The sequence below is a fragment of the Equus asinus genome, chromosome 7 (genome assembly GCF_041296235.1).
Source record: "Equus asinus isolate D_3611 breed Donkey chromosome 7, EquAss-T2T_v2, whole genome shotgun sequence".
NCBI lineage: Eukaryota > Metazoa > Chordata > Mammalia > Perissodactyla > Equidae > Equus > Equus asinus.
The window spans coordinates 18,965,657-18,986,387 of record NC_091796.1 but is presented as its reverse complement, the minus strand read 5'-3'; the positions used below and the strand labels follow the sequence as shown (position 1 = coordinate 18,986,387).

General features: G+C 45.2%; 1 protein-coding gene across 2 annotated transcripts in view; it reads right to left on the bottom strand.

The window, feature by feature from the left end:
• Positions 1–10,077, bottom strand: part of ATP8B1 (ATPase phospholipid transporting 8B1) — a 111,912-nt gene extending 101,835 nt beyond the window's left edge. The window contains exon 1 of one of the 2 annotated variants that reach the window (XM_070512973.1): positions 9,722–10,077. The gene's annotated coding sequence lies outside the window, so the exon portion shown is untranslated. The remainder of the gene's footprint in view (positions 1–9,721) is intronic. The other variant, XM_070512974.1, reaches the window with a different exon arrangement.
• Between the last annotated feature and the right edge of the window lie 10,654 nt (positions 10,078–20,731).

The following is a 20,731-nucleotide window of genomic DNA, read 5'->3' as shown; positions in this document are numbered from 1 at the left end:
AAAATCATTAGGCCACCACAAAGCCACTAGTCTTTAGATTCATTCACAAATTCTACACACTTTGCATTCAACTGTGAAAGACAACAAACTAATGCACACATATACCCACACACATATTTAGCTCTCTGGACACAAGCAATTCCTTTTATAACATGTAAGTCTATCTATTTTTGATTAATACACATTTCCATTTCCTATGTTCTTTTCAAGAATGCAACACGTGCAAAAGTAACTTATATTGAGCAATATAAGGAAATTAAGTATTAATAAACGCTACACCATGGATGATTATGCTAAGCAAAACAAGTGGATCACGAAAGAACATATGTTGTATGATTCCATTTATATAAAATGTACAGATAGGCAAATACATAGAGTCAGAAAGTAGATTAGAGGTTGCCAGGAGCTGGGGGGAGAGGGGAATACAAGTGACAGTTAAGGATACAGGATTTCTCTTTTGGAGTGACGAAAAGATTCTAAAATAGATTGTGGTGATGGTTTTAGAACTCTGTAAATATACTAAAAACCACTGACTTGTACACTTTAAAAGGATGAATTGTATCGTACATGAGTTATATCTCAATAAAGCCGTTTTAAAAAAAGAAAACGTATATGTATGGAGATGGAGGGGGCCGCCTCTATTCGAGGGTTGGGAAGAGCTTGCCTTCCCAGTTAGGCAGCACACAGCAAGGAGGAGGGAAGCGAGCAGGCCCTTGGCAGCAGCCCTGGGGCAGCAGCCTGTTTTCTCTCGCGGCAGACGCCTCCTTGCCCCACATACCCTGTGGATTACAGACCATCTTCCTTCCAATACAAGTAAAGCCCTCACCTTCACCAAACCATCTCTTTCTGACACCCCTCCCCTCCCCGCCAAAGTGGGAAGACATGCTCTGATGATAAACAAAGTTCTATCAACGAAAACCTTATACAAATATGCATATTTCTGAAGAGCCTCTTTATAACTGATTATGCGTGATCTGAACACAGCCCATTGAATTTACAGTTCTGAGTTCTCAAACTCAGATTTCCATTTGCAACCCAGGCTCTGCCAAGAAAGTTATCTTTGGCTCCTCTCTCTCCCACACCCCATATCCAATCTGTCCGGAAATCCCGTTGGCTCTACCTTTAAAATATATCCACAACCTTCTCTCCCTCAGACATCTCACCCTGAGCCAAGCCTCCATCATGGCTCACCTGGTTTACCCTCCTAACTGGTCTCCCTCCCTAGGAGCCCTCCCCAAGCCTGGTCGCCACACAGGAGCCAGAATGACCCTTTTGAAAGGCAAGTCAGATCACAGATCACGCTTCTCCAATGGTAACGTCATACACCAACTCCCCACCCATCTTCCACAAAGTCAAAGCCAAAGTTCTTCCATGCCCAAGAAGCCCTGCACGAGGGGCCCCTCTTACCTGCTCTCATCTTCTCCCCCTCTCTCCTGCCCTCCCCACTCACAGGTTTGAGGAACAGTCGACTACCTGCTCATCAGACTGCATCAGATGAGCCAGGCACCCGCACCGAGTCATATGTCCCCTCTGCCTAGGACATTCTTCCCCCAGATCTTCATGATTCACCCTCTTCCTGCTGAGTCTTTGCTCAAACATCGCTTTCTCCACTCCGCAATTGCATCTTGCTCCCTTGCCCCCCCACCCCAATTTCCTTTACCCTGCTCACCTCTTTTTATCCCCTGTAGCACTCATCTTCAAACATACCATAAAATTTACCTATTTATTATCTTTACCAAACACTGTCTCTCTCCTCTCTCTAGAATGTGGGCTCCTTGAGGACAGGCTCTTTATTTACTTGATTCGCCGACAGATGCAAAGTGCCAGGCACATGGGATGTGCTCCGTAAGTATCTGTTGGCTGGCTGGATGGATGGATGAGGTTCTGTTTGTTTCAGCCTTTGAAGGCTAAGAAGAGAGTCCACTCTGTGGAATGACTGAGGAGACAGGAAGTTCCCTAGCAGAAGCCATGAGTTTATTTCTTTGGCCATTCAAGCTAGAACTCAAGAAATGAGACCAATAGTTAACTAAGAATACAGGGCCTGAGAAAACTTTCTTCAGCTTTAAAAAGAGTGTTGGTTTGAGCAACTGCAAAGATCCAGGACACATTCGATGCTACCTACGTCACCACTCACACAGTCTGAGGTTCTCAAATTGACCTTGGAGAATTTTCACCTTATTTCTCAATGTAAAGGGGGAAGCTCAAGACTGAAAAAAAAATTGTAAACAATCTTAATCAAGCTGAACCAGACAAATAAAGTATCAAAACTCTGAGAGATTACCCATGTTAGCCCCAATATCTTTTTTGTGGCTGTGACTGGCATAGGGAAGGAAGGAATAATACCCAAGAATGGTGGTATTTGAGGTTAGTTTGAAGCTTTTGTTTTTCCCATAAAAAAAAATCTTGCTTTTTAAATACACAAATCCTTATTTTGGCTAATTTTCAGGGCACAGTATAAGCATAAACTCATATGATAGTCTATTGCTTTCTAGAAAATATAGATTAAGATGTCTTTAACCTAGTAGACTGACATCTAATCATTATAGAAAAGCTTCTGGTTTGGGGGGGGGGGGTTTAAGATTTTTTTTTTATTTCCATTTTTTCTTCTTCTCCCCAAATCCCCCGAGTACACAGTTGTATATATTTAGAGGTAGGTCCTTCTAGTTGTGGCATGCGGGACCCCACCTCAGCGTGGCCTGATGAGTGGTGCCATGTCCGCGCCCAGGATCCGAACCAGTGAGACCCTGGGCCACGGAAGTGGAGCGTGTCAACTTAACCAGTCAGCCACGGTGTCGGCCCCCAAGGCTTCTGGTTTTCATCCTGCCACACAAATAAGCACATTATTACACAGGGGCAATATTTGATAATTCCACCATTCTACAGTCTATAACTGATTTTTGGCCGTGAAGTTTATTTTGAAAACCATGGATTCTACCCTGAGGTAGAAAACAATCTGACTTTTAAGTATTCAATTTTTCAAACACTGAAATATCAGTTTTAAATATCATCACAGTCTATTTAAATATCATCACATTTTAACCCTCCCTCCAACAAGAACAACAAAATTTTCTTTATTTTTAATCCAAGTCAATTCTGGAGGAAAGTTAAACATTTCCTCCTCCACCACATAATGTCATTCTTGGAAGGCGGCTGTGGTTTGCAGAAGTCTCCAGATCATGGAGCTAGGTCTCCTAGCTTTTACACCCTCCCTGGCACAGAGCAGTGTCAGCCACACTGTGGGCCAGTTGGGTGATGGAATGCCGAAGGACCTCCAGCTTTGTAAGAGTAGCTGCAAGTGAAAAGGAGAAGCATGTGGCTGCCCTTTACATGTCTTCAACGCGACCATCCTCCCCTCCGTAACCTGAGTTCTTACCTCCAAGCTATTTTGGAGGAAAGTGTAGTTTACTACATGTCCCTGCCCATATTAACCACTTTCTATGAAAGATAAATCTCACAAAATAGAATAAGAGCTCAAAACTCCCATGAACAAACAGATTCGGATGTCCATGTTCATAGCAGCATTATTCACAACCACCAAAGGTGGACACAACCCAAGTGTCCATTGATGGATGAATGGATAAACAAAATGTGGCATGTACAGACAATGGAATATTATTTAGCTTTGAAAAGGAATGAGATTCTGATACAAGCTACAACTTGGATGAACCTTGAGGACATTAGGCCAAGTGAAATAAGCCAGTCACAAAAGGACGAATATGTATTATTCCACTGACATGAGGTACCTTAGAACCGCCAAAATCATAGAGACAAAGCAGAATAGAGGTTATCAGGGACTATGAAGAGGGAGAGATGGGTTTAACGGGTACAGAGCTCCAGAATGGGTTGTTAAAAAATTTCTGGAGATGGATGATGGCGACAGTTGCAGGTTATCATGAATGTGCTTAATGCCACTGAACTCACACTTAAAAATGGCTAAAATGGTAAATTTTATAAATATTTTACGGCAATTAAAACAAAACTCCCATGAAATAAGCTTCTGCACTAAAGTGAGATCATGAGAAACCTCCTTTTCTCACAAAGTCATTCTAGTACCAAAAACCAGGTACAGATTTTCACTTAATTCTCATAATCTCTGCAGTCTGATGAACCCCACGCACTTAGTTTCCTTGTTTTATCAAAACTTCTGGAGGCTTATATAAGATTTTCTAGTGCCTAGCTTAAGGCCCCAAAATTTATTTCCAACATGGCAAGAGGACCAATATTTTCCAGCATGAAATATACAAAATCGGACCCATCTCCCCACATGAGTGAATATTTAAACCACCCAAGTCAAATGGTTATCTGGGGGTTTTTTTGGCTTTTTTTTTTTGAGGAAGATTAGCCCTGAGCTAACTGCTGCCAATCCTCCTCTTTTCGCTGAGGAAGACTGGCCCTGAGCTAACATCCATGCCCATCTTCCTCCACTTTATATATGTGGGACACCTACCACAGCATGGCGTGCCAAGCGGTACCATGGCTGCACACCAGATCTGAACCGGCGAACCCCGGGCCGCCAAAACGGAATGTGAGCACTTAACCACTGCGCCACCGGGCCGACCCCTGTTTTCTTATAGAGAATGTAAACACTTCTTCTGGATCAGATCTCAAAGAACGGTCTCAGTAGTTCACTGCGTCCCAAGAAGACAAAGCAAAGATTTGCGTACAAGTCACATCACACTTTTTAAATAATGCATCCAAACCATGGGAGCTTCCCCAAGCAAGAATGGATGCTCAGAGGCTGTATGAGGATAATGCTCGGAGCCTGAGGAGTTCCAATGAAGATACTCCACCTCAACTCAAGTAAAGGCTAGAAAAGTGATTCCAAACACTGCCTGCTCTAAATCAAACAAACCTCAATTCTAGTAGAACAAAAGCCACTCTGCAAAGAGACAAAGCCATAAATGACAGCCCTGTAAATAAAGACCAAAGCTACCAGCCAAAGGTCGTCTACACATGTACTCGATGCAGAAGTGCCAGGCTTCTTGGTCATGCTGTGGGGAGGCGGTCATCGCTACTCAAGGATTGCCCTGGAACAAGGGTGACCTCCGCCCCTGCAACCCCCGCCCCAGAAGTCAGTGCCTTTTCCCCAGACTGAGAGCCAGCTTCCCACCACTGCCCCTGCACAGCTTCCAGGCCCAGCTCTCCCTTATTAAATGCGAATTCACTAGACATGGACACTGATAATGAACACAGAGCTTCAGAGCTGGAAGTGGCCTAGGCCATCCTCCAGAGTCTAAGGCAACCATCTCCCCATGCAGAGAAGGAGAAATGTCCAGAGTGGGAAGAGAGAGAACGCGCCTGGTCTACTTTCTTACCAAAGAAGAAAAAGATCCCGCAACTCAGGCCCTCTGAGACCCTCACAGGCTTTCCATGAAGCAGGGAGGTAATCCCCAGCGTAGTGCTTAGAGAAGATGCTCAAGCCATTTTAAAAATGAATGAATGAATGGGATGGTACCAAGAGTCTCTCTCATTAGCGATGCTTCTCAGGCGCCACAACTAAGAAACCACGTGGAGAGCATTGATCCTCTAAAGAAGAGTCACTGTTCAGAAACACCTGACCTTTGAACAGGGAAGAGTAATTTTTTTTAAACAGGAGTATGAAGGCTGAGGGAGAGGAAAGACAGACAGGAAGTGGGGGTAAACAAGACACAGCAGAGCTCGGTATGTCCCAAGGGCCCCCACTGCACAGGAGCAGGGAGCACCCAGATGAGAGCAGCCAGAGCCCCTCATGGCTGTGACTGAGTGGACATGTCCCTAGGTCAGTGAGCACCCTGGTCCTCTGTGCCACCTCCACAACACCTGGGCTCTAGGACTCAAGCCGTGGATTTGGAGGTTCAGAACCTCACCCCTACTCTAGGAGACTCTTTCTTGCCAGGGCCTGGAGCAAACAGGCACCAATGTTTGCTAAATAAATACTAACACATAGAGAGAGTAGGGTTTGCTCCGCAGTCTAGGAGAAAGGCAACTGCTAGATGAGCAATAAATATTTACGGCGCTATATCAACACCACCACAACAGTAATATTAATGACTACTTTTTATTGAGCTCTGGGCTAAACCCTTTTAGCTAAATCCCCTCATTTGGAACTCCTCACACAACCTTGCAGGTAGCATTATTATTATTATTCTGTTTTACAGATGAGGAAACAAGCAGGAAGGATTGAGTAACTTGCCGTAGGTCATACAACTGGGAAGCGGTGACGGCTGGATTCTGAGCTGGGTCAAAGGATTCCCAAGCTCAGGCTACCAACCTCTATGTCATTGCTGCCTCTGGGCTCGGTGCTCACTGGGACCAGTTATCAAACGCAGTTCCCATTGTGCACAGTTTGGGCCACAATTTATGTAAAGGTGGAATGCATTTCGAAGTGCTAGGAAAAGTACTAACGTGTTCCTAAATGATCAGATGATAAAAATTCGTTTGTTTTCTAAGAATAAGAATGAGAAACACGACTGTTATAGACAGATAGATAGAGATACATGCATACATACATATATATGCTTCTAGACTCTTCTTCCATAATGCAAGGTCTTCAGTGACACTGGACTGCAAAAGATCTTAGACTGAAGTATTATTTTTAGCTGAGCACAGGGATGGGAATTCAGGAGTAATTTGATTAATAGAATAAAGAAGGCTAAGCTATCTCCTTTTTGTGTTACTAAAACTCTTCTGGCAGCAAATTAATTTTTACTTATCGTAATAAGTAACAAAACACCTACAGGCATGAATACAATTAATCTCCTCGAATGATGCCAACAAACAGACCTGGAAATTCACAAGATAGCTAAAGATATCACAAAGAAAAACTTCCCAGGAGACTAATCTAAAAGCAAAGAGAGAAGCAAATTCTAAAATTAAGTGCTTAAGAAAGTATAGGCTCTTCTCTGTAGAGCCAGGGACATGAATGGACCCCATAAAACTTGTTCTAGTACCTAAAAAGCAAGTTCCTCTGCATTCACAAGACCATAGGTTTTTTTTTTTTTACAATGACTGGAACTACAAGGCAAAGGTAACCAATAGATTAAAATCTCTCCAGAGTAGGTTACAAGGATCACCTGGATTCCATGAATGTTGTTTATGAAAAACTAAAACGGCATTCAAACTAATAAGGCAATAAAATACCAAAAATACACCAAATACCTGGGCATCATACTAATTTTTTAAAAATCAGTTTAATTAAAAAAACAGGAAAATAACACATTCACTCACCTTTCTCTCACTTAATTCTCTCAACATCTTTTTTCCCAGCAAATGAGTAAACTGAGGTTCAGAAAACTTAGAAATTCATCTAAGCTTATACAATTTAAAAAGGAAGTAAATATAATAAAAATAAGTTGTAAAAAGTAAGTACAATTTAAAGTCAGTAACAGAACTGAAATGTGTGGGAATCTAAGTCCATACGTTTTCCACGACCCCTTGCTTAGAAGGGAGAGAAAGAAGGAAGGAAAGAATGAAAAAGGAGAGAAAGGAAGGCAGACAGACAGACAGGGATAGAAACATTCTACAGTTAGATCGGGTCAGCGCCATCGGTGCTCAGGTCCCAGAGACGGAAATCAAGTTGAAGCATGGAACCAGTGCTGAACCTGCCGTTTTGTTTAGTCATTTGCTTTAACAAATCATTATTTTAAAGCTTCGATCAAAAACAACAACAAAAATCCTCCTAGTTCCATCACTAATTATTTTTCTTAAAATAAAAACCAGATGGAGGGGCTGGCCCCGTGGCCGAGTTGTTAAGTTCGCGCGCTCCGCTGCAGGCGGCCCAGTGTTTCGTTGGTTCGAATCCTGGGCGCGGACATGCCACTGCTCATCAAACCACGCTGAGGCAGCGTCCCACATGCCACAACTATAAGGACCCACAGCGAAGAATATACAACTATGTACTGGGGGGGCTTTGGGGAGAAAAAGGAAAAATAAAATCTTTAAAAAAAAAAAAAACAAAAAACCAGATGGAAAGCCTGAAAGAGACCAGAGCTACTCCCACACAGATGGCACTCGTGTTCACTAGGATGAAGCCGCATTAGCCTTGCTTGCCTCTCAAAAACAGACACACAATCACTGAAAGTTACGCAGCACAGCCAGTAGGAAACGGCAAATTGAGAAAGCAGTTAAGGTTTCTTACCTAAAATTAGAACAAGAAAGCCTCCACTACCTAATGAAAACTATTAAGAGAATTCAGAGGAGTAACTGCAGGCAGGCAGGCTTCTCCCCCAGAGAGTAATCAGCTAAGAACCATTCGTCGTCTTTTGCACAGTATATGCATTTATAATGGGTTTGAATAAGGCCTTCAACAACAGGCCCAGAATGAATGGCGTTTTAGGTCTAAGACAAAAGTACTCCTGAGACGAAGAAAATTATAACTTCTGCTTCACGTTTTGCGTTGTTTCCTCTCTCTATATGCGCTTGTATTTACTATCACTGCAGACTTCATCATACATCATTTTTAGTTTTTGTTCCCCAAAACAGTTAACCTTTGTCCGGAACCTACTGTGTGCCCGGTGATCCTCAAGCACTTCGCCTGTGTTGTCTCACTCAATTCTCAAGGAGCGGAGGCAGAAATTTGAAGGCAATGCAACCAGGCAGATGGGACAGAATCTTTTCTCAGGCCAACAGGGCGGGCAGTTTCCGGGTGGGGAACTCGGCGGAGTCCGGAGCTACCCAAGGTCTCGCTCGGCGCGGACGGGCCGAAGGAGTCGGGTGGGGTGGACCAGGGCTCACTGGGCGGAAACGAGGCCCACGTTCCCCTTACTAGCGCGAGTCAACCACCCTCCCCCGTCCAGCATCCTCGTCCTCCCGCTACAGCTGTCACGGATCTACATTCTGAGCCTCCCCGCCGCTGGGCGCACACTCGCTCGCAGAAGTTGGGCGGACGATTCAAGCTTTTCTTTCACTTGGGGAGAAGTGAGGACTTGGGGGGGGGGCGGTTAAAATATTCGCCATTCTCTGCAACACCCCTCCCCCAATAAGTTGCCCCTCCGGAAGTACACAGCGAGGTGACAGCGCTGGGCACCAAACTGGGAAGGGAAGGAGATGGCCTTTAGCAGTGCCAGGGGAGCTGGCGGATACGACCCTACAACCACTGGGGGAAAAAAGTCTCTCTCTTCCCCCTCACTTCTCAACAGGCATTAAAGCGCACAGAAGACGTCTGGATGGTACCTGCTCCCGCAGCAGGCGCGGTGGAGGCGAGTTCACCCTCCATCCTTCCTGCAGGAGCGGCCAGGTACATTTGGCCTTAAGGTCTTTTTCGGACATGTTGACATCGGCTCCCAAAGGGAACCGCAGCAGAACCTGGTCACGGGAGACTTCCGGAGGGGCGGCAGATACTGCTGGGAAGCCAGCTGCACTTCCCAAGGACGCACAAGCCCTGCCAGGCTTGACCCTCGGAGCTTAACCCCGGACATATGCGCGGAAAGGAGGGAAGAACCCAAACACCTCCTGCGAGTTGCCTCTCGCCCTGGCAGGTGAAGACCCCATGGACCTCTCCACAGCGCTACCTGCCCGGTCAGCGGTACCTCCCCACCCCCGAGGCCACGAAGGCTCCTGGCACCCCCAACCAAATCCCACCCGTCCTGCGGGCTCAGGAGCCCAAGGACGCGGCCAGCTGCTGCCACAGCATCTCGCATCCCGGGAGTCCGCGCGCCCTAGTACAGCCAGGGGACTTGCGGGATCCTACGGGGCGGGGGGCGTGGAAGAGGTCCGGGGGCCCCGGCGCCGCGCACCTCCTTACCTGTCGCTCGCCGGGCCCCGGCTGGGGCATCCGCCGGGTGCGCGCCTCTCCGCACTCTCGCTGCGCACCTGGCCGCCGCCGCCAGCCCAGCCCCAGCCCTGGCCGCGGCTCTAGCGCTTCATGGCGCACGGGGGCTGGCCCGGGGCCCGGGGCAGCGTGTCCAGTTGGCGGCGGCTACTCTGCTCTCGCGGCTCGCCAATGGCTCCCCGCCTTCCCCCGCCCCGCGCCCGCGCGCCCTTCCTCTGCGGCTGCCCTTTTCTCTCCGCTCCCCGGGACCGGCCAAACTGGTTTCTCCGCTCCGGGGTGGTGCCTCCAGTCTCCCACCGGCAGCCACGACTGCTGCGCGCGGTAGAGCTGAAGGGAGAGGGCGGGCCCCGCCGTCCGCCCTCCCTTTGTCCCTCCCCTGGGGCGGAGAGGGGCTGGACAGCTAGCCCCAGGACGGGCAGACACAGTCCAGGTCGAACCCCGCGCCCCACGTGCGCCCCGGCGGCAGGTGGGCACGATGGCCGTGTTCCCCGCCCAGCGCCGCCCGCGACCCAGCAGCTGCGGCCGCTCTCGGCTCCCCCGCGCTCCCGCCTCCTTGGGGGCCCCGCTCCCCACCCCGCCCCACCAGCCCCGCCTCACTTTCTCGCCGCCCTCGGCCGGCCTGGCCACCGCCCGGGGGTCGGTGACCGCGGCAGCCTAGAAAGCTGGCGGGGCCGCGTCTCGCTTGGGACCTGAGCTCCCTCAGTAAGGGGAGCAGTACCCTCTCGATGCCAAGTCACGTTCCGGGACGGGTCACCGAATGCGCGTCGCCGGTCACCGCGCGGAGGATGGGGAAAGAGACGACGCCGAAAGACCTCGAGAAACTTCCTGTAATTGCAGCAAGCAGGCTTTCTGCTGAGACCAAACTCCCCCAGCTTTACGGGTTTGGGGTCAAAAGGAGCCAAAGTGCGGCGTGTGAATGGAGCGGTATACTTGGACATTCTGGACTCGTGTGCCTGATTATTGGCTGTTTTTTGGGCATGTGAATCGCGCCTCCGTGGCAATATATACGTTACACTCATTACGCCCATAACTCTCCTTTCTGCATGATTTTACTGCTCACCTACTATGGACAAGTCGCTGGGATAGAAAGTCAAAGATGAATCAGAGTTTGCTTAAAATGTAGTAGGGGTGGGGCCGCCGGTGGCGCAGCGGTTAAGTTCGCACGTTCTGCTTTAGCCGCTAGGCGATCGTCAGTTCGGATCCTGGGTGCGGATATGACACCGCTTGGCACGCCGTGCTGTGGTAGGTGTCCCACATATAAAGTAGAGGAAGATGGGCACGGACGTTAGCTGAGGGCCACTCTTCCTCAGCGAAAAGAGGATTGACAGCAGATGTTAGCTCAGGGCTAATCTTCCTCAAAAACAAACAAAAAAAATGTAGCAGGGGAGATAAGACTCATAGACAAATATCTAGTTACCTGCAGATCAGAGAGGTTGTTGGCCTGAGAGTTCAGACTCAACTGGGGGCCTAAGGGAGACTTCATTGAGGAGGCCACGCTTGAGGTGGGACTCAAAGATTCACACATTCAGGGATCAGAGTTGCATGGACAGGGTATTCAGAGAGTGGTCCACTGCTTTGAGCTTCAGGTATATGAAAGATTCAGCTGGATGTTGTTAAGCCCAAGACTGCCCTGGGTTTCTTATTCATTAGTGACACTTGATCTTTGACTAGGTGGTGCCGGTCAGTCATGTAATCTCTCTGGGCCTCAGTTTCCTCAAGTATAAAATGAGATTGGACCAGATGATCTCAATTGGTTCCTTCCAGCAGTTAGTTTCTGAACCCAACAACAGAACAAAGAGGCCAGAAAACACAGGGCCTGTTTAGTGACAATGTGGTAAACCACTTGGCTGGTACTGCAGTGGTAATACGCAAAGCTAATGAGTGAGTTAGGGCCTGGAGAACATTGCCCAGAAGAGAGGCTACAGCTGCATTTAACACCCCTGTGTAGACACTGAAGATTTCAAGCTAGACTGCTTCGCTAACAGATGACAGTGGGTGGGGGGTAGGGAGGAGGTGTGGACAAAAGGGCATAATGGCTATTGTTTCTAAGACTCATTCAACAAATATTTGAGTGCCTACCATGCACTAGGCACTGTTCTGGTTGCTTGGGCACATCAGTGGACCAGTCAGGCAAGTTGTATCTTAAAAGGTGACAAATGCTTTAGAAAACTAAAACAAGACTGCGGGGATGTTGGGGGGAGGGATTGGAGGGGTGGTGAAGGAGCCTTCTAGGGTGCTGTGAAAGTTCTCCATCTTGATCTGGGTGGTGGTTATATGAGTGTATACATATGTAAGAGTTCATCAACCCGTGCACTTAAGATTTGTACACTAAAAAATAATAAAAATAAAGCAAGGTTAAGAAATTAGAAATAGGGGAATGAATTGCAATTTTCAATAATGCAGTCAGGGTAGGCTTCAAGAGGAGTTGCACTTGAAAAAGACTTGCAAGAAGGTGAAGGAGTTTCATCCAAGGTGAGAGAAATTCTTGGAAAACTCATTTTACCTGTAACCCACCAGAAAAGGGCGTGGTCAAACCTTGTGCTAGTGAGTTTCCCAAACATAGGCCTTCCACACCGTCCTGCTCTACACCCTCCTGGTGGTTGGGAAGGAGACTCAAAGCATGTCAGCTGATGTTGTTGATAAAGGAAGTGGCTCACCCTGGAAGCCTGACCCTTGTCCTCTCTGAGAGAACCGCGCCAAATTTCAGGGAGCCTTGTCAGGTCAGTCATGGAAAGTGTCTCATGCATGGCGCGAGGATGGATTTTGAATGTGTCTTATAGGGGTCACTTGAACGATAGTTTCTTTGTCTTGGTAGCAGCCCTACTCCCCCCAGCCTCAGCCATTCTTTCCCAGCATACCCAGATAGAATCGAACAAGTGCTCCGGTTTTATTTAGAAGCCACTCCTATTCAGTAACCAACATCTTTACCTTGTCAGCTGCTGGAGGAAGTAATTAAATTTAACAGCAACAGTCATTTCCAAAAGAGGATGGGAATGCTTTTCAGCTTTTATAGTTCGTAATTTCCTTCAACTATTCTTTTTCTTTACCTTTCTTTTCTTTTTCCCCCCCTTCTTTTGGCAACACTCCTGTGCATTTCCATGATGTGGGTAAGAAAAGCTGAGAAGGTTGCCAAAAGAACTAGCTCAATTTTACTGAAAATTCCTTTCCTATAATTTTTTTTTCTGTGAGATAAGAGCTGAGAGATTAAAGATAAGTTTAAAGGGAGGTGATACTGCCTGTATTCAGTTCTTTGTTAAACTCGGTGGTCATTTAAGCTAAAGCATTTAATGCCAATGGAAAGGTATTCATGCCCCACTGGGTGTTACTGTAACCCTGTGCTTGGCCGTCAAGATTAACTCAGTTGGAAGGCAAATTCTTCACAGCCATTGTCTAGAGCAGCTCCAGAATTTTCAACATGATAAGAAGTTACCACTTAGGTGAGACTGTCTTTGCAATAAGTGAAATTAGAAGCTTCGAGTAGTCTGCCCCGCTTTCTTTTAAATGGTATTTAAAACAACAGCTACAGATGATGTTGTCCGTTGTCTCTGGCACAAATAATTTTCCAAATTCCTTCTGACTCACTATGCTTTCCACCTCAATTACCACTTAGTGACTTCTTTTTTCTGGCCGTTTTAAATAAAAAATTGGATTCCAAGAGACACATTAAACATCAGGTAGCTGTGCCTCAGTTATTTTAACCTTATCCCTACTTAACATGCAAGAGATGTTAGAGAAGGTATTATTCCTGGGCATGTTATTAAAATTCACTTCTCTTTCTTTCATATTCATGAGTATGTAAATATATAGGATTAGTCTACGGTTTTTCTTTTCTACAAAAAGGAGATTTTAATAACCTACTATCTATATGGAAATGTAATGAATATTAAATTGAACTGGTGTTGATAATATAATCCCAGATAAACTTAATTCATATAGTTAATTTAGATGTCGAATCAACAGTTTTCCAGAATATCTTGTGATCATTGTTAGTATATGTAGCCATGTTTTCACGTAATTGTAAGAAGTGTGTATGTATTACCTTATGCTTTGTTTTCATCATTTACCATTGTGTCGTGAAAACACGGTTACCTTTCCATCTTCATCCCTCATCCCTCATCCTCCACAGCTTAAGCGCCTCCCCCTATTCCAAGCTTCTGATTCACTGAATTCTGAATTGCCCTTGATATGCACTGTGTTTGAAATGTCCTCCTCGTCTGCTGATCTCCAGCTCCAAAGTGAGTTTCTCTGGGAAAACCTTGCCCTAGTCTCCCCGAGACAGTAGTAGCCAAAGCGTTTTGCACCTAACGTCTAGGGAAGCATTTGTTCCATTGTATTTTAACTGTTTGCCTGTCTCATTCCCCACTGTACTGTGAGCCCTCTGAGACCCAAGACTGGGTCTTCTTCTTTTGGGTCTCTGTTGGCTTAGGACATTGCTCTAGCCCCCTAAGTGCCTATTAATTCTTGTAGAATGAATGAATGGTCTGCATAGTCATCCTCTCAATAGTTGTGCAGTATTTTCTTCTGCTGATGACTTAATCCTTTGCTCTTGTTGAATACTTATGCATTTACCAGATTGACTTCCAGAAATACCTGATCAGCCGCAACCCACATTATTTGAAGGGCTTCAAAACATCTTATTTCTCTCTGGTTCCTATTATTTTGTGGGTTGTAATTTGGCCTTCTTTACTTCATTCTAGAAACAAGTGTGCCTCCGGTACAAAAAAAAAGTTTTTGTTTTATTAGAACTAGGACATGCACAAGCCTTTGTTGCTGTCACTGGAGCGATAGAAAGTACGGCATTCAAATCCTTGCATAAATTTATAGCAGCCTATGCTGAGTATGAGCTCTGCCATTTTTATTTCCCTAAACTACCAGGCAGAGAGGAAGAATTCATGAGACACTGGCAACAGTGCTCATCTCTATGGAGGGAGATGGAGCTTTCACATTTATCTTTGGACAATTGAAATTTTTTTACTATGTTTCTGTATAATTTTTTAATTTAATTTCTTATTTTGGTCAAAATAAATGTTTGGTAATAAATATTTGTAATTTAAAAACTGCAGTGGTACTGCAAAGTTTCTAACGAAGGCAACAATCCCCCACCTTACCACTTCTCCTGCTCACATGCTGTCCCCCAGAGACAGTCATTTTGACTTTTAGTTGGTTCTTGTATTTATTTTCATATTACTAATAATATGCTTATATTGCCATTTGTTGATGTTCTCCTGTCTTATTCATTGTCTGTTGACCTCCTGTTATGGGTGAGGAAGATTTCACTCTTCTGGATCCCACTCCCAGCACACCTACGCACACACGCTCTCACTTTCCTCTATTTCCCCATCATGATTAGATTGCCATCACAGTAAAATCATATTCAGTGGGTATATTATTATGACTATGGAAATATCATTCTCAGCTAAGCCATTGGTATACTGTGAGTCCACTTCCTTTCTCATAAGGTTTTTGGTTTTGTCTTGAGTTAATAATTGCCTTTTTTCCCCATTTATTTTTTCCCCCTGTGTTCCTACTGTTAATTCCATCCTCACATTTTTCCATAACCATAAAGCTCTTCTCATGGTAGTCAAACACATAATTTATCAGTTTACCTTTTTTTCCCTCTTGAGACAGTCCTTGCCGTAGCCTTCTGTCCCCTTGTTCCAGTGTGGATAGATTGAGGTCATGCTGGACTTCCCTTCACCATCATCCAGAGAATTCCTTTTACCTCTCTCCTTCATATTTTCTTTTTTGTTGTACTTGCTAATTCTGGTGGAGCACATCTGAAAAAGGAAACAGGAGAGAGAGATTTTGAGGCTTACTGTGTCAGTTAAGATGCCTTCGACAGTGAATAATAGTGTGCTGGAATACAAATGGGTTTATTATTGTTACCATCATCATCATCATCTCACCTCTGACTCTCTGGAGGTAGAGAATTCAAGGTTCGGTTAGTGGCTCAGGGATGTCATCAGGACCCAGGCACTTTTCATGCATCTTCTCTGCTTTCATCATGATGATAGTGACGTCCCCTTTCAGGTCACAGGTGGCTGTGGCAGCTTGGCTAATTTTCGTTTGCCAGAAACTGGTCATATGGCCCATTCTAGCTTGATGGAAGGCTGGGAGAATGAGTATAAGGCATTTTTAGCATCTATTGTGAGAACCGGTCTCTGACAATAGGGACGAAGGCGTTGGGGGAATAGCTGTTGAACATGCAACCCACTAGGTCTGTACATCTTTCATGTCTGGAAATGTCTTTATTCTACTTCCATAGTTTAGCTGAGTATAGAATTCTAGGTTGCAAAGCCTTTTTTCTTAGAATTTTGAAGGCATTGTTTCGTTAGTTTCCAGATCCCAGTGCTTCTCTTCAGATGCTTGATGTTATTCTTACTCCCAGTCCTTTGCATGGGACCAGGCTTCTGCTTTTTGGAAGGTTTTTCTCTGGTTCTAAACTTTTACTGGAATGTGTCTTAGTGTGGGCATGTATTTCTTTTACAAATTAAAAAGTAATAAAATTTTTTAGAATGCGTTTTTTTTTTTAGGAAGATTAGCCCTGAGCTAACATTCCCTGCCAATCCTCCTCTTTTAGCTGAGGAAGACGCCCTGAGCTAACATCCGTGCCCATCTTCCTCTACTTTATATGTGGGATGCCTACCACACCATGGCTTGACAAGGCAGTGCATAGGTCCACACCCAGGATCCGAACCAGGGAACCGCAGGCTGCCAAAGCTGAATGTGCAAACTTAACCACTGCGCCACCAGGCTGGCCCCAAGAATGTCTATATGTTTTTAAACAACAACAGCAAAATTTGTATTTGGTTTGTTTTCTCAGTTCCATTTGTTTTTGTCCAATTGTGATTGGCCTGAGGTAACCTTAATGACAATGAAATATCTTTTCTAGGCTGTTCCCTTTGAGGTCCTTCGTGTTCTCTGGAATCCCACATTTAGATTCTTACCACTCCACTGTGTCGCTCCATCCTGTCCACTTTGCCTTTTCTTCACATGCAAAACTACCCTAAAACCAGTGCTTACCTTTTACAACTAGAGTAGCTAATCTAATAAATTAATTCACAAAGAGGTGTCAATATTTAAAATACTTTCATGAGCTTTCCTTACACCAAACATATAGGCCTCCACAGTCTTCAATGTTTTTATCCCAAATGAATGAGTAAAAGGTGGGAATTTCACAATAATAAATAATGATTAAGAAGTCCATATTGAGTCAGCACTGGTGGCCTAGTGGTTAAGTTCAGCACACTCTGCTTTGGAAGCCTGGGTTTGGTCCCTGGGTGTGCACCTAACTCAGTCCCTCAGTGGCCATGCTGTGGCTGTGGCTCACATACAAAAAAGACAAAAAGGAAGACTGGCAGTAGATGTTATCTCAGGGTGAATCTTCCTCAGCAAAAAAAAAAAAAAAGTCCATCATTTTCTATTCTTCAAATCATATTTCCTAATCAACTTCTAACCTCTTTTTTTCCTTTTTCTTTTTCTTTTTTTTTTTTTTTTTACATTTAGATCCCTGATCCATTTGGAATTTATGCCTTATGTATGGTATAAAGTCTAATTTTATTGGTCTAATTTTATTTTTTCAAATGGCTAACCAGACATCCCAGCATCTTTTATTTAAAAGCCCACATTTCGGGGCTGGCCTGGTGGCACAGTGGTTAAGTGCACAAGTTCTCAGTGGCCTGGGGTTCGCCAGTTCAGATCCCAGGTTCGAACATGGCACTGCTTGACAAAAAGCCGTGCTGTGGTAGGCATCCCACGTATAAAGTAGAGGAAGATGGGCATGGATGTTAGGTCAGGGCCAGTCTTCCTCAGCAAAAAGAGGAGGATTGGCAGTAGTTAGCTCAGGGCTAAGCTTCCTCAAAAATAAATAAATAAATAAAAATAAAAGCCCACATTTGCTTCAGTGATTTAAGATGACCCTTTCACCATATACCAATCAGACAGTGGCACCTGTTTCTGTCCCACTGTTCTCTTTGCCTCTGCCTGCACCATACTACAGTGTGTTAATTAGAAAAGCTTTCTAGTTTTATTTAATAGCTGTTGGAGCTGGTCCTCTCTCATAGCTTTTTTTCCCCAGCCTTATTTAGATATAATTGACATATGACATTGTGTAAGTTTAAGGTGTACAATGTGATGGTTTGGTACATGTCTATATTGTGAAGGTTATATGTGTATATTATATATATGTATATTATAAGATTAGTTAACACCTCCTTCCCCTCTTTTTCTTACAAAGTAGAGTTGCGGATCAAGAAAGGGTCGAAACATGTTACATGCCTTTCTGCAAAGATAATACAAATGGGACTAATACAAAACACATGCTCTTGTCCTTACTGCACAGTTGCCAGGACATAAGTGTTGTACCTGTAAGCTTTATCTGCGCTATGACGCCTCCGATTCGTCCTGTAGCCTTAGAACACCCACGCGACTAGGAGTTACCCGGAATTGCTTCTGGAAAGGCGCTTTGGCGGTGCTGTCACGTGATTAGTATAGGACGAATGCTTTTTTTGGCAGCGTTCCCTTTCGTGCTTCCGTTTGGAAGAGGATTCGACTAGTACTGTGGAATTGGAATCTGAGGGGACAGAAGAGTCATCTATCCCGTGTTTCCCTGCCCTGGCCCTCACCTGCTAGCACAGAGCTCCACAGATTCCTCGAATAAGTTAGGCAGTCCCCGGAGGTCCGCTCGTGAGTACTCACAGACGAGCCTCGCTAGGCGCCAGGAGCAGCCTCCACGTCTTTCCTGCTGCCCCCACTGGCTCTAAATGTGCTGCATCTGCCAAGAGCCACTGTCTTCTACCAGGTGCTGCCATCCCCAGTTCCCTGGGGTTTCAAAGCAAAGAAAGCTGCCCCTGGGCCTGTGGGAGAAGGAGAAATGTAATTACAGAGGAAAGGGCCCCCCTCCCTCCTTCCTGTTATTCTCTCAGGAGGATTTAGAGCGGTGACGGGCTGACCCCACTATCATATGGCATTTTTAGAACCCAAGAACAACCCATAAGGACAGGGATGGAGCTCACTGATAAAACCAACGCTACCCTCAGGACAGCTTTCTCCTCTAGATTGTTAGGGATTTGATATTCCACAAGCTCTTTGCTCCAGTCTCTCTCTTTCCCAAGGATGAAGACATTCCCAAGACGTTTCTCACTTTCTCATGCATTGAGAATTCCAGCTGACTCTCCTTCTCCGTCCGCTAATGGAAATAAATGCCAGTATTTAAAACACAAGCCAAAAAATTTTGGCTTTTTAGGGTATGCTTCATTTGAAAGCAATTTTTAAATCTGTGTGTATTAAAATCTAAACAATCTATGAAACCTGACTATGGGTCACCTGATCAAGAATTATTCAAATTCCACCTTGTGAGTCATAGGTTACAGTGCTTCCTTGAGTCCAAGCACTTAAGTCCTGGACAAGCATATGTCCTATGACTCACTTAAAATAATTTAATTTCTCAAAAATGTTGACAACTAGGGGCCAGCCCCGTGGCATAGTGCTTAGGTTTGCACACTCTACTTTGGGGGCCCTGGGTTCACGGGTTTGGATCCCTGGCACAGACCTACATACTGCTCATTAAGCCATGATGTGGCAGCATCCCATGTACAAAATAGAGGAAGAGTGCCACTGATGTTAGCTCAGGCACAATCTTTCTCAAGCAAAAAGAGGAGAATTGGCAACAGATATTAGCTCAGGGCCAGTCTTCTTCACCAAAAAAAAAAGAAAGAAAGAAAGAAATGTTGACAGTTAAGTGCTGGCAGGTGATTATGTCTGCTACACTGGACTAGTCCCAATGCTGAGTGACAGCAAAGTGCAAAGCAGTGATTTTCAAACTTTTTTACAAAGTTGTTGTTATTTTTCGTTATAATACCTTGAAGTAGGAGTGTCATGTGTAACACAGAGGTTGGAGGAGCTGACCTGTTGGAGTCAATGGTGGGACCCCAGCACAGGTACATCATGAAACAAATGACGCTTAAACTTCAGGGACCCTCCAGGGCCCTGTGCCTAACTTTATATTTTTAATTTCGTGGTTGGTTTTTTTAAAGAACCTACCCCTCCAGCAAAACTATAAATTTGAAGCCCATGAAACCTGGTTCCACCCCAGGTAGAGCCCAAGAGCCTCTCCCCTTCCCCTCCCCTCTTCAGCCACCCCCACTTCCCGCCTCCAGCAAGGAACTCAAATCCTCTGTGGAACAAAATAAAAACAACTTGTAAGGTGGTAGGATTCCTGGACTAGGAATCAGGAGGTCTGAGGCCTGTGCCTGCTATTAGCCATTTGTGTACCTCACTCCGGTCACTTGACCTTTCTCAGACTCAGTTTCAGCATCTGTAAAATGGATACGTGAGACCAGACGATCACCAAGGTCCCTTTCAAAACTAAGTCTTTGATCCAAAGTCCACCAGGGCCACTTCTTATATTCTCTCACGAGAGCTTCCGTTCCCTGGCTTGTTTTTCCTCCCTGAGGTGCTGGAAAACCTCATGCCACCCCTCAGACATCCCGGGCCTGGCCAGGCTCTACCCAGGCACATCGTCTACGAACAAGGACTTAAGGCATTGTGACGGGACGGCTCTCTCTTCTCCCCAGGATTCACTATATCCTCTCCCGCTAGATGTCAGTTGAAAGAGAGAAATGACGGGTTATAGCCATCTGTGTTAACTCTTCCAAGAGTATCTTCATTTTAAATAGAAATTAATGTTTTATCTCAGAGGCATAACTCTTTAGTGGTGGAATTTTAGGCAGTGGCTACAGTCAAGTCTGAGGAGAAAAGATCCTTCTTGAGCTCTTGGAGTAGACATTCTTTCAGAGCCCCTCCAGTCACAAGGGGCCACTGTCCACTGTTCTGGAAGCAAGAGACCAACCCACATTGAAGGACAAAAAAGTCCTGTCAACATGGGCACGGGGCAACTTTATCTCACTCGGAATGTCATTTGTACTAACAGGTGTCAATGAAAATGATCCATAACCAATCAATAAATGAAAATTTGGGGTGAGT